We start from the raw sequence: 15,411 nt of genomic DNA, 5'->3' as shown, positions 1-15,411 counted from the left end.
TAGGGCATACCTAACAACCTGTGTTTTCTTTCTCTCTCTCTTCCCCCCCCAATCTGTCCCTCTGAGTTACATGTTGATCCTGGGATTGAGATGCTGGCCTCTTCTGCCCCTCGGACCTGCTTGATCCATCCTGGTGCCCTGTGTCTGGTCGGAGTTTTATCGCCCCACTCCTGTGAAGGACGGCCCCATGAGGACAGTTGAGGGTTATACCTGTTAAAACTGTTAATATTGTAGTCAGGCTGTCTGTTGTTGCCCAAATGAGGATGGGTTCCCTTTTGAGTCTGGTTCCTCTCGAGGTTTCTTCCTCATGTCGTCTGAGGGAGTTTTTCCTTGCCACTGTCGCCACAGGCTTGCTCATTGGGGACAGATTAGGGATAAAATTAGCTCATGTTTTAAGTCGTTCAAATTCTGTAAAGCTGCTTTGCGACAATGTTTATTGTTAAAAGCGCTATACAAATAAACTTGATTTGATTTTGATTTGATTTGATATGCGATGCCTGAGGAACATCATGCATATCAAGTGGCAGGACAAGGTGCCAGATACAGAAGTGCTCAGCAGAGCCAACCTTCCCAGCATCTTTGCAATGCTGAAGCAGGTGCAGCTACGATGGTCAGGTCATGTGTTTCGCATGCCAGACAAGTACATTCCCAAACGACTCCTCTATGGTGAACTCTGCACTGGGAAGTGCTCACAAGGCGGCCAGGAGAAGAGATTCAAAGACGCATTGAATATGAATCTCAAATCCTGTCAGATCTGTCCAGAGACATGGGAAGAGAGAGCCAGTAACCACAACCTCTGGCGCAGCAGCATCACAAGAGGAATGCAAACCTATGAAGCTAACCGCATACTTGATGCCCAGTGGAAACGTGAGCAGCGCAAAAGCCACACCCACAGCTCCACCTCTTCATCATCACCTCGTACTCATTCACCAAACACACCATTTATCTGCACTCACTGTCATCGTTCATTTCGTGCAAGGATAGGCCTCATCAGCCACCTTCGCACACACTGCACTGGATGAAAGAGTTATCATGGTCATCTTCTAACACGAAGGACGAACGCGATGTGACATCACAATCTTGGATTCTTTCGTATAATTTGTACTCAGAGCACAATATTTGAACCTTGGAGAGTATAAGATGTCAGAGCCCAGGGACATGATTTTTCTTTTAAAATAAAATCTGAACACAGTATACAGATACAAATATGATCAAGTGAACACTTGAACATGTATGGATATTATTGGTCAGTATAAAGGAGTTTATTTTGGGGTTTCATTAATCTTTAATAAGTTCACCAAGTACTTCTTAGTTTAGTTTAGTTTAGTTTAGTTTAGTTTAGTTTAGTTTAGTTTAGTTTAGTTTAGTTTAGTTTAGTTTAATGAATTCGTCACCAAAAATACATTGCAATACAATAAAGGAAAGAAGAACAGTTATGGACTCAAACAGATAATTCAAACTAAAACGGGGTGTGACAGGGAAAGAAACAGAACTTGCATCCCAATTGCAATCTAACCCCCTACAATATTACATACATTAAGAATATACTCGGGGCGGCATGGTGGTGTAGTAGTTAGCACTGTCACCTCACAGCAAGAAGGTCCGGGTTCAAGGCCCGTGGCCGGCGAAGGCCTTTCTGTGCGGAGTTTGCATGTTCTCCCCGTGTCCGCATGGGTTTCCTCTGGGTGCTCCGGTTTCCCCCACAGTCCAAAGACGGTTAGGTTAACTGGTGACTCTAAATTGACTGTAGATGTGAGTGTGAATGGTTGTCTGTGTCTATGTGTCGGCCCTGTGATGACCTGGTGACTTGTCCAGGGTGTACCCCGCCTTTCGCCCGTAGTCAGCTGGGATAGGCTCCAGCTTGCCTGCGACCCTGTAGAACAGGATAAAACGGCTAGAGATAATGAGATGAGATACATATAAAGCTAAATTAAATTCTGAAACCATAACAGGCTGCATGGGAAAACTATGAGCAATGGATGATGAAGTAGGAGTGTAAAATGTGTTAGTATTAATGAGAGCTGCATCAAAAACATGAGAAGCCTTCACAAAGTGGTGATTAAAAATCCATACATGGTTTAACAGTAAGCATAATGTCACCGAATTTCATAGAGATGGGGAGATGGTGTCTTGGTGTCAGAAACACAGGCTAAAAATTCTTCTTTAAAATTTTAACTATCCTGATCACCTGTGTGGTTTTGTTTCTACATTGTCTGAAGGCCAGACAGGCAGCAGAAGACTGAGAAGACCTAGCTCTCTGCCATAAGATGTTCTTTAGTTGGATAAAAACAAGCCATGAGGAAACCAGGAACTATAGCAGTTCTTGGTCTGGAATTTTTTCAGTGGGGAGTGTTTGTCAATGATAAAGCTAAAGGAGTTCTTGGTATAAGACCAGGCATGATCCACTAAAGGAATAAGGTCGATTCTTTTCTACAACGTAGTTTGCATCAGCAACATTGCTTAAGAAGGTCTGATCCTCAAAATTTTTCAGTGAACGCTTGATCACAATTGCTGGTGGACATTTAACAGAGAAGCCTGAGTGAACACAAGCAATGACAAAATGGTCATTCAAATCCTGACTGAAAACACTAGATTGATACCACAAAAAAAAGCCAATTTAAAATAAATTAATAAACATTATTTTCCTTTAATTTGTGAGGTCTTCTCATCTCATTATTTCTAGCCACTTTATCCTTCTACAGGGTCACAGGCAAGCTGGAGCCTATCCCAGCTGACTATGGGCGAAAGGCAGGGTACACCCTGGACAAGTCACCAGGTCATCACAGGGCTGACACATAGACACAGACAACCATTCACACTCAGTTTAGAGTCACCAGTTAACCTAACCTGCATGTCTTTGGACTGTGGGGGAAATCAGAGCACCTGGAGGAAACCCATGCAGACACTGGGAGCACATGCAAACCCCGCACAGAAAGGCCCTCGCCGGCCACGGGGCTCGAACCCGGACCTTCTTGCTGTGAGGCGACAGTGCTAACCACTACACCACCGTGCCGCCTTTGCGAGGTCTTGTGTTGGTAATATACATCCCAATAAAAGAAAAAGACAGTTTGTAGAATAAATGTATTTTGGAAATGTCTGTAAGCTCAACTACTGAAACAACACAACAGTTTCTCCAGTGTCAAGCTAATAGCATTGCTTAGAACACTTTCTCCAAACACACAAACACACACACACACTTTGGCAAATGGCAAATATGGAACAGAAGATCACTGTATAGCTTTATGATTCTAAATGACCCACCATTGCTTTCCAATATGCTAGCCAATTAAATTGCCAGCCACTCTGTTTGGCTGCATGGTGCAGAAGACATGGCAGACTTCATGTGCTTTGGAATAAGTGTATGTTGGCTATCTTCCTCCAGAATTAACTGCAGTGTTGTACCACAGGGGAGAGACCTGTTATGTACTGGAACTGGCAATGATACAACTGCATTACAAGTAATTCAAAGACTGTTGGTTCTCTTGTAATCAAAATAATGAAAGTCAATTTTAAACAAATATATAATGGAAGCAGGCCATTAAGAAGTACTCATTAATGAGATTTCAGATGGTAATGGACATGGCCAATGCAGCATTTTACAATCTAAGTCTGTAGCCATCAAGGTCAAGTTTCTTAAGCTCCACTCTGATAAGTAAGTGGACAGTTGATTTTTTTTTTTTTTTGGAATGTTATAAAATTAGTTTATAGAATCATCAGTTGTGAAGTATTGATGTTAGTGATATTAGTTTCAGTCCTTTATGAAATTGTTGTAAATGAGAGAGAGAGAGAGAGAGAGAGAGAGAGAGAGAGAGAGAGAGAGAGTAATGGATGTGCTTGACACCATAACCTACAGTGTGCTAAGCTTTAAATCTAAGAGAACATTTCAGTGCACTGAAGGATTACACTAAGTCAAAGACTGGATGGTTTTCACTGTGCGACCCTGTACCTACTGTAGATTGTCAGAACAAAAGCATAGGTTTCAGAAGTCAAGGCTCAACATATTCAGAATATTCAGCAAGGAAGAAAATTCCCTAGACTATCCTGTTTTATCTCTGGAGTTTTGAGGCATGTAGCAGGTAATGTTCCCGCTTAGAGAGATTAAAGCCATGGTCAGACGAGTATGATCTGACACAGGATGATGACACTTTGAAATATTTGAAAATCGTCTGATCTGTCTAACCATGTGCCAAGCTGAATAAAAAATGATTACTATAAATCGGTTCCCACCAGTATGATTTCACTTAAAATAAAGCATTTCGAGTTTTAGCAGAAACTTATTCTGAATAAATGTAGCAATCATCAATTTTCTTCCAAAGTCTGGAGCAAATATTTTCAGAAGTATGACGTGCAAGACATAGCATTTAAAGCATTCATTGAATTTGCGCTCACTGTCTTAGTGAATAATGTGAATAGTGATTAAGGTTTTCAGAGATGTTTTAGTAAGATATAGTGGAAGGAATGCATTACATTAGAGGCATTTAGCAGATGCTCTTATCCAGAGTGACATACAACAGGATCCTGACATACCCACAGCAGTAGGCAGCTGAAGGGAGCTGGGGTTTAAATGCCTTGCCGAAGGGCACTTCAGCCATTCCTGCTGGTCCAGCAAATAGAACCAGCGACCTTTTGGTCCCAAAGCTGCTTCTCTAACCTTTAAGCCATGGCTTTCCCCCATATGCATATACATGCATATGTAATATGTAAACCAATTTGCAGATGAGGTACAAATATTGTGTCTAAAGCCAAACTAACTTCATTTTATTATTTTTCTTTTTGATATGTTAGTGATATCAGAGCTCAGAGTGTCAGCTGTTACCCAGTACTGATCCTAATGTGACATCCTCACAGTAAATGATTCTGTTCCCAACCAAAACATCCTCTCATTATGGCACCATGTTTTGAGACAACTTGTGTCTTCCATTCATTTCAAATTTTCAACATCAGATCTGGCTATTTCACTCCACAGAGGCCATTCAGGTGCTTGTTGAGTTCCTTGTCATCTTGAAATTGGACACTCAAACTCAATCCTGGAAAATCTTCCCCTGTGTGCCAATAGACCCCTGGAACTGATCCAGAATGCAACCACATTAATTATTTTCATGTTTTCCCCAAGGGTGGCATGGTGGCGTAGTGGTTAGTGCTGTCGCCTCACAGCAAGAAGGTTCTGGGTTTGAGTCCCATGGCCGGTGAGGGCATTTCTGTGAGGAGTTTGCATGTTCTCCCTGTGTCCGCATGGGTTTCCTCCGGGTGCTCCGGTTTCCCCCACAGTTCAAAGACATGCAGGTTAGGTTAACTGGTGACTCTAAATTGACTGTGAGTGTGAATGGTTGTCTGTGTCTATGTGTCAGCCTTGTGATGACCTGGTGACTTGTCCAGGGTGTACCCTGCCTTTCGCCTGTAGTCAGCTGGGATAGGCTCCAGCTTGCCTGCAACCCTGTAGAACAGGATAAAGCGGCTACAGATAATGAGATGAGATGTTTTCCCCAAGTTCTACCGCATCACCCATTTGCAGTATACTCTCTACTGGTTTTCTGTAGCTGCCTGCATCAGATAAAACACTGATGCTTGCATACAAAGTTAAAAATGGAGCAGTCCATACCTCCTCAATGGTATTTATCAAACCCAGTTCTTTACCCCTTCCTTTTGAGCCACAAGCATGACTTGACTGCACCACTTACCAAGCTCTCAAGATACAAATTTAAACATGCATCAAGACACTATTTTGTACTGGTATTCAGAAGGAACTTCCCTTGACTGTATGAACATCTGAGTTACTGTCTGTCTTCACACAAAAATGGAAAAAAAAACTTCTCTTCAGTATGCACCTAGCCAAACCCATTCTACTCATTTTAGACCTTAATGGTATTCTTAGACCCTAACCAGGTTGAACTAGCATGTGAATAGATTTTTGATGGAGACTTATTGTAAAAAAAAAGTAATTCTATAAGTCACCATATAGAAAGAGTGCCTGCCAAATTCCACATACACTCCATACATTCTATTGTCTAATCTTGGTGAATCTGTGCCCACTATAGCCTGTTCTTAGCTGACAAGAGTGGAATTTGATGAGGTCTTTTGTTGTTGTTGTTGTCGTAGCACATCCTCCTCAAGGTTCAGCATGTTGCATGTTCTGAGATGCTTTCTGCTCACCACACTTGTAATTAGTAATTAGTCTTCCTGTCAGCTCAAACCAGGGGCGCAGATACGTTTTTTGAACTGGGGGGGACAAAGCTGCCAGCAAACCAACCCCACCCCCAACATGTGTTGTGCGAGGAATATACTCTGATGCCCTCAGGGCGGCGACATTACTCAGCTAAGACAAAAAAACCATCACTCCTTCATCCCTGCAACCGTTAGCTTAGGCCTACTAATAAATAAAGAGTAGGAATAGAGCACACCTGTGATGTCTGGTGCTCTCATGTGCTATTTACCACTGACACGAGTTGCAGGCCTAGTGCACTACTACTACCCTCCTGTGGATCACTTATTTCACCTCCCTCACTGCCATCACCAGGAACTACCTGCAGGCCAGGACAATGATAACATTTTAACATAGCCTGTGGAAATCCAAAGTTTACACATTATCATCATGCACAGAAATTGCAAAACTGCAAAACTAGTTTTAAAACCGCTAAGTTCCAACTGTTAAACATAGCGAGAGGCTGGGCTACGTGTGTGTGTGTAAAGTGTAAACCAGTGCATCCTGACTTTCTAACTATGCCTGTGTGTTGCGTGAGCGGCAGTCAGTCAACAACTCTTCGCAAAGTTTCCTTATGAAACAATATGCTCGCTGAAATTATGGCAGGGAATGCCAGATTAAACATTAAAACTGCCTTCTGAGCACTGTATCTACAGGCTACCACCAAAAGAAGGAAGCTACCAGAAAGGCATCTCTACTCCGTATGATTTTACTTTCACTACGACATTACTTTGAACAGACTATCAAAAAATTGCAAGGTGATATGATAAAGTAAGGCACAGTTTACTTACAGTCATTGTTTTTTGAAAAAACGATGCAATCATTTTCTGCCTTTTCGGTTTGGCACCCTTCATCATGCCGTGTTGGGATCCTGAACTAGGAGCTGTCCCCGATATGCCTGTCAAACTTGTTGTGGGTAACCATAGCAACCAAGCTTGAGCTCGCAACCTGTGCAGTCTGCGCAGCTCAACCAACCGAATATCAGTCTTTGTTTTGTTTTATGTGAGTTGTTGCAACTATGTATGTACTGCTGTGCACCTCAATAAACCGAATGGTAATTAGTCTTTTGATTTTTCCATGAGGTTTGCCTTATGCAAAGAAAGACAGCATAGACGTTTTTTCCTCCCTATAAGTGGGGGGGCCCGAACGAGGTGAATTTAAATCTGGGTGGGACGAATCCCACCCGTCCCACCCTCTATCTGCGCCCGTGGCTCAAACTAGTCTGGCCATTCTCCTTTGACCTCTCTCAACAACAAAGTATATCTGCCCTCAGAACTGCCACATATTAGATTTTTTCCCCCACATCTTTCTGTGTAAACCCTCTAGACTATTGTATGACAAATCCCAGGAGCTCAGCAGTTTTTGAAATAATCAAGCAAGCCTTTTTGGCACCAACAAATATGCCATAGTCAATGAGATCACATTTTCCCCATTCTGATGTTTGATGATATTTCACATGATCTTAAACTCTTGATCTGTATCTGCATGATTTTTTTTTTTTGTATTGCATTGCCCCGTTGCCAGATATTGCTGATTACATAATTATATGAATAAGAAGGTGTAGCGGCAGTGCAATTCAATTTCCTATGAGTGTATGCATGTAAATGTGAATAAACAAATGAAAATCTGTGTTAAGTGAATATTACACACATACACCATGCCTGTGGATTGGATTGTAAACTGCATCAAATCTAATCAGATACTGTTTTTCAGGACCTGTCTTACACAGTGTGGGATCAGTCCAAACAATCAAATTTTGGAGGCTTAGACATAGAAATAAAATCATTAATCATTTCAAATTAATCATTTTGTTGAACTTGAAAGATTTGAAAAACTGAAAAAATGGAAAAGGTAAAGGATGAGGCAAAGAGCAGTGAATTCTAAGCAGTTAAACAGATGCTGAGAGGTCACTGTGAGGACTATGTTGCCCTCAATCTGTGTGTTGTAAGAGATAGTGGGACAAATTTGGTGAGGTAAATGATTTCTGACATCTACTGCACCCCACAGCACTTTAGTCACCAAAAACAACATATAGCTGCAGCTACAACATTTTCTGTGCCTTTCTAGGCTTCTAAAACCTGACATTATAAGGCACCCTCAGAATGTATAATGCCACTGTCAGACCAGCAGTAGCAGCAAGTAGTTGTTAACTGGAAAGCAGATTTCTGAAAATGTGAGCTGTACCAATTCTACTCTTCCTATTCCCATTTGTTGAGGTATTCCCAATGTTGTCCTTGTAGTCAGGAGCAAGCTAAAAGGAATGAATGTGTTTTACCACTGTTGAGACTAAGTTTAGCATAGCAGTTTTGCAGACAGGAGATTGCTCAGTGCTGTTCCCAATGGCTGTGGGGAGGAATTTTCAATTTCCTCAGTGCACAGAGACATATCAGTCTAAGTGCACTTTTCCCCTAACTCTCTGTACCATTGCCAACCTGTAATTTGGGCTCTCCTTCAGATTGCCAGTCTGATACTGACTCAAATGAGCCTTTAGGAGGCAAAAGCTGCCAAAAGATTGCATCAGCAAAAAACATGGTTCATGAGGTCATGAATAATCATAAACTGTTGTACTGAAGCATTAAATGAAGAGGAAAAGGAAGGAAAATGAAGAGGAAAAATGAGAAAAGGAAAAATGAATAGGAATTCCCAGTAAGCACAGGTCATAAGCTTGCATTGATTAAGTCCCCAGTCTTTGTCTTGTTATTTATATTGTTTATTGCACATATATGCTTTATGTTTTTTTTTTGTTCTATTTCCTTATAAATGCACCCTGGGGACCCTGAGGGAAACAGTATTTCAATACACTGTATACTTGCACATAGGTCAGGTCATGGTTTTTGACCCTGCTGCTGGTAGCCATGCAATCCAGCACAAGCTGCCACACAGATGGACGGTTGGCATCTAAACCGGCTCCCCCACCAGTGTATACTGAGGATGGTGGCATGTCACCCAGCAGGATTAAAAACAAACCTGTCAAAGGGCAGATGAGCTCTCTATGAGCCAGTGGCCAACATGCACAGTTTAAAATTTACCCCATAAACAGCATACTTAGGACTAATCATCCAAGTCTTGCTGCAGACAGGGGGCAAACAAAATAGTCTGCAGCTTTATGATTCCAGGCACTGCAAGCAATTCCAACAATTCAACCAAGGGAGGTGGTCGTTGTCATTCCTCTGACTACATAAAGCAGCAATGGGAAACCAAAAGGTCCGTTGTGGTTGATAGAGGCCAAATCTCCCTTTGCATGCCAATTATCATATCAACTTATAATGTCAGGACCTTATACCAGTTGGACAAGTTCCACCATTTGTGCTGTGGTAGTCTGGATGCAGGTCTTGACATCATTGGAGTACAAAAACTCCCATAACAGAACTGTGGCCTGATAATAAAGAACTAGTTGTTCACTCATAATTCTGCCACCAAATCTCGACAAGGAGGCATGAGTTTCCTTGTTGCAAAGCACTTGGTCAAAATCAAGTTACAAGTTACATCTCAGACTGCATCACCTCCATTTCTTTCAAGGGTCACCCAAGACTTGTTGTCACTGTTGTCTATGCTCCCACCTGAGCCAGCCGACCCTAATGAGAAGGATGAATTCTACATGTTCAGTACCCACACATCGGACAATATCAAGCATTATGATGTACATCTTGCTATTGGAGATTTCAAGGCCAAGACAGTTATGATGAAGCTCCAAGAGTAGTTGGTCCCCACCTTCTACATGATACCACTAACAACAATGGTGAGAGACTTCTTAAATTCTGCCTTGCAACAGATCTCAGACATGTTCAATCCAGGTTTCCTCACCCCAGGTCTAGGCAGTGGACCTGGACCTACCCTTTGGGCTCCCTTGCCCGACTTGACCATATTCTGGTCAGCAGTAAATGGACCAACTCACTTAGAAATTGGAGAGCCTACAGTAGTGTAGAGCTCCCCTCTAATCACTACATCTTGAGTACTACTCCGAAAGTGAGCATTAGAATTACCAAAGGCAACCCCTGTAACCGCAAAAAGTAACTGCTGAAAACTGGCATCGGATGCCTGTGATCTTCAGGCCCTCAGGTGACACTGCATTAAAAGCAGACACATATCTGTAGTGCAAATCACTGTATGGGCTCAGGAACACTTCAGAAAACCATCGTCTGTGAAAAAAGTTAATTGCTGCATCCACAAATGCAAGTTAAAACCATATATAAACAACATCCAGAAACACCGCTACCTTCTCTGGGCCTGTGCTCTTTTATGATGGACTGAGATGAAGTAGAAATTGTTCTGAGGTCTGATGAATCAAAAGTAGAAATTCTTTTTAGAAATCATGGAAAACATGTCCTCCAGGCTAAAGAGGAGAGGGACCATCTGACTTATCAGTGCACAGTTCAAAAGCCAGCATCTGTGATGGTATGAGGGTAGTGCACATAGTGCACATGACATAGGTAGCTTGTACATCTGGGAAGGCATCATTAATGCTGAATGATATATACATGTTTCAGCGCAATATGCTGCCATCCAGACAAAATCTTTTTCAGGGAAGGCCTGCCTTCTTTCAGCAAGACAATGCCATACTGCTTTCTGTACATATTAAAACTGCATGGCTCCATAGTAAAAGAGTCTGGGTGCTAAACTGACCTGCCTGCCATCCAGACCTGTCTCCCATTTAAAACATTTGGTGCATTATGAAGCGCAAAAATGACAACAGAGATCCCAAACTGTTGAGCAACTGAAATTGTATACCAGGCAAGAATGGGACAACATTTCTCTTTCAAAACTACACCAATTGGTGCCCTCACTTCCCAATGTTTTATAGAGTGTTGTTAAAAGTAGAGGTGATGCAACACAGTCGTAAACATGCACCTGTCCCAACTGTTTTGAAACGTGTTGCTGACATCAAATTCACAATGAGTATATATTTTTCAAAAACAATAAAATTTCTCAGTTCAACATTTGGTATGTTGTCTATGTACTATTTTCAGTGAAATATAGGGTTTTCATGATTTGTAAATGATCAAATTCTGTTTTTATTTACAATTTACACAGTGTCCCAACTTTTTTGGAATTGGGGTTGTACATGTGAAAATCTAGTGGGTAGCATTGCCATCTCACAGCTTCAGGGTCCTTAGTTTGATCTTCAGTTAGACTGAGTTTTGCATTACTGTCTACCATGCCTTCTGTTTCAAGTTGTCTGAGTTATGCATATTTGACTGTGTCCATGTTTCTTCCTGGTTTTCCAGTTTCCTCCCAACACCCTAAAACATGAGGGTTGCTGCAGTAGCTATGCTAAATTGTCACTAGGTGTGTGTGTGTGTGCATGCGCGTGTTTGTGTTGTAATGGACTGGCATCCCATCCAGGGTGTTGCCTAGCTTTACATAAATGGAGATAAAAATAGTGATTGGAAACATCTATATCAAAATCAGTATTGATATGCTCATACAAAAGCAAGATGAAGAGTATGTTGCAGTGATAAATGATTCTGCCTCAATAATTTCATCATTAATTATGGTCTAATTAAAACAAGACCTGCAGGCCTGCATTGGCTCAGGTCTGTTAGGGTTTTGCTGGGATTCAAACGTGGTTTGCTGGTGTGATAATCCAGCAAACCCCCCACTAGGCCACCAGGTGGATGACTCAAATGCAGAGGCGTGAGGCAGAAGTAGAAAAAGTATCAAAAGGTTTATTTACAATATTTACAAAAAATCCAAAAAGTATAATCCAAAACGCTCAGAAGATCTTAAGGGAAAAAAAAAAATCCAAAAGTTCAAAGTCAATACAAAAGCCAAAAAAACTAGAAAAGAAAAGGCAAAAATACCAAGACACAGTGGCGACCTCTAGAGGCCAAAACAAACATAGACAAAAAACAGGAAATAACAGCGGCCTCTAGAGGCCAAAACAGTTCCAGTCCTAACAGGACCCCCCCCCCCCCCCCCCAGGAGCGTCTCCTGACGTTCCCAGGGCGATCCGGATGGGCCGAATGGAAGTCCCGACACAGTTCTTTATCTAAGACATCCCGAGCAGGAACCCAGCAGCGCTCCTCAGGACCATAGCCCTCCCAGTCCACAAGATATTGCAGCCTGCCGCGGACCCGGCGGGAGTCAAGCAGGCGATGCACGGTGAACACAGTCTGACCCTGAAAGATGCGGGGGGGTTCCTAGGGGCAGGGGCATACGTGGACGTCAGTACGGGCCGCAACAGGGAAACATGGAATGTGGGGTTGATCCTCAGAGTCCGGGGCAACTGGAGCCGGTAGGAGACAGGGTTCACCCTGCGCACCACCTTGAAGGGGCCAATGTAGCGAGGAGCCAGCTTGCGGTTCTCCACCCACAGCGGAAGGTCCTTAGTGGACAGCCAAACCCGCTGCCCAGGGCGGAAAGCATGGGCAGGTCTTCTATGGCGGTTGGCCTGAGTCTGGTTGGTTCTGGAGGTCTGGATGAGGGTCTTCCTGACCTTGCTCCAGGTCTTGCGACACCATCTCACATATTGGTTGACCGAGGGCACCCCCGCGTCCTCCTCCTGGTCCAGGAACAGAGGTGGCTGGAACCCGAATTGGCACTGGAATGGCGACAGCTTGGTGGCCGATGACTGCAGGGTGTTGTGGGCGTACTCTGCCCATGGCAGCCAGGTGCTCCACGATGTCGGGTTATCCATAGCCAGGCCTCGCAGGGTGGTTTCCAGGTCCTGGTTGAGCCTCTCCATCTGACCATTGGACTGTGGGTGAAACCCAGAGGAGAGGCTGGCAGTGGCTCCGATGACCTTGCAGAACCCGTGCCACACTCGGGAGGAGAACTGGGGCCCTCGGTCTGAGACGATGTCCTGTGGGAGACCAAAGACTCGGAAGACATGATTAAAAATAAGTTTCGCTGTTTCAAGAGCAGAAGGGAGTTTGCACAGTGGTACGAAGCAGGAGGCCTTCGAGAATCTGTCGACTAAAACCAAAATGACAGTGTTATCTTGAGACCCAGGGAGACCCGTGATGAAGTCGACTGCCACGTGGGACCAGGGATGCCGGGGAATGGTCAGAGGATGCAGGAGACCCTGGGGACGCTGTTGCGGGTTCTTGGTTCTGGTGCAGACCTCACAGGACAGGACAAATGACCTTACTTCCTTCTCCATGTTAGGCCACCAGAAGCGTCTTTTCAGGAAGTCCAGGGTCCTCCGAGCTCCCGGGTGAGCGGTGAGAGGGGAAGAGTGACCCCACTGGAGAACCTTGGCCCGGGCTTGATGTGGGACGTACAAGAGGCCCGGTGGCCCCGTCCCAGGACTGGGGTCCTGGCGTTGGGCTCGTCGGACGGCCTCCTCAATACCCCAGCGGACAGGGGCCACAATCCGGTACACCGGGATAATAGGCCCGACTTCATTCTCCCTGTTAGTGGCAGAGAACAGCCTGGACAGTGCGTCAGGTTTGGTGTTCTTGGAGCCGGGGCGGTACGAGAGGGTGAAGTCAAACCGACTGAAAAACAGGGCCCACCTAGCCTGTCGTGGGTTCAGTCTTTTGGCTTGCTGGAGGTACTCCAGGTTCTTGTGGTCAGTCCAAACCAGGAATGGATGTTGCGCTCCCTCCAGCCAGTGCCTCCACTCCTCAAGGGCCAATTTGACTGCTAGCAGTTCTTGATCCCCCACATCATACCGGGACTCCGCAGGACTCAGGTGGTGGGAGAAGTAAGCGCAGGGGTGCAGCTTTCCTTCCGAACATTGAGAGAGCACCGCGCCGACACCACTGTCTGAGGCGTCCACCTCCACGATGAATGGTTGGGAGGTGTCCGGGAGGACCAGAATGGGTGCTGTGCAGAAACAATCCTTGAGGTCTTTGAACGCCTTTTCTGCCTGAGGAGACCAGACATAAGATCCACCTGTCCCTTTGGTGAGATCCGACATGGGTGCTGCTACAGAACTAAAGTTCCTGATAAACTTGTGGTAGAAGTTAGCAAATCCTAAGAACCGCTGAACCTCTTTGATGGACTTGGGAGTGGGCCAGTCCCGGACGGCCAGGGTCTTGGCTGAGTCCATTTGGAGTTGGCCTATCCGTACAATAAAACCCAGAAAGGAGACCTCGGGAACATGAAATTCGCATTTCTGGGCCTTGGCTAACAGATTGTTCTGTAGCAGCCTCTGGAGAACCTGGCGGACATGGTGGCGGTGCTCCTGCATGGTCTTGGAAAAGATAAGGATGTCGTCGAGGTAGACAAAAACGTACAGGTTAATCATGTCCCTCAAGACGTCGTTGATTAGGGCCTGAAAAACAGCTGGTGCATTGGTGAGTCCGAAGGGCATCACCTGGTATTCATAGTGCCCAGATGGGATGTTAAAGGCAGTCTTCCACTTGTCTCCCTGTCGGATACGGATGAGGTGGTATGCGTTCCGTAGGTCCAACTTGGTGAAGACGGTGGCGCCTTGGAGCAGGTCGAAAGCTGTGGACATCAGCGGAAGGGGATATTGGTTGCGCACAGTGATCTTGTTCAGGCCCCTGTAGTCAATACATGGTCGGAGCCCCTCATCCTTCTTGCCGACAAAGAAGAAGCCGGCACCAGCAGGTGAGGTGGAGGGTCGAATGAACCCAGAGACCAGGGCGTCTTTGAGGTATTCCTCCATGGCCTTGCGTTCTGGCTGAGAGAGGGAAAACAGTCTGCCACGAGGAGGGGTAGTCCCAGGGAGCAAGTCAATGGCACAGTCGTAGGCCCGGTGCGGAGGAAGAACGGCGGCCCTGCTCTTGCTGAATACCTCCTTGAGATCCCAGTACTCTGTGGGAACTTGAGATAACTCGGTGAGATCAGGGGGCTTGGCAGGAGACACAGGAGAGCTAGAGAGCAGACAAGAGGCATGGCATGCAGGGCCCCATTCCACAACCTGGCTTGTTACCCAGTCTATGCGAGGGTTGTGGCGGGTAAGCCAAGGAAGGCCTAGAATAACTGGGAACTCAGGTGAAGGAATCAGGTGCAGGGATATTTCTTCCTTGTGACCTTGAGACTGGAGGAAGACTGGAGAAGTAACTTGGGTGACTCTTCCATCACCTAACGCTTGGCCATCGAGGGCAGACACAGACAGTGGGACTTCAAGAGGTGCAGTCGGGACATTGATACTTTGGGCGAAGTGAATATCCATAAAGTTCCCAGCCGCCCCTGAGTCTAACAAAGCTTGACAAGAGTGGACAGACTCACCCCAGGAGATGGAGACCGGGATGTAGATTCCTTGGCCAGGGAGTCCAGGAGAGAGGGTAGGCCCCATC

This window comes from Neoarius graeffei, chromosome 5, assembly GCF_027579695.1.
Source record: "Neoarius graeffei isolate fNeoGra1 chromosome 5, fNeoGra1.pri, whole genome shotgun sequence".
Taxonomy (NCBI): domain Eukaryota; kingdom Metazoa; phylum Chordata; class Actinopteri; order Siluriformes; family Ariidae; genus Neoarius; species Neoarius graeffei.
Note: the sequence above shows the minus strand (reverse complement) of the source record.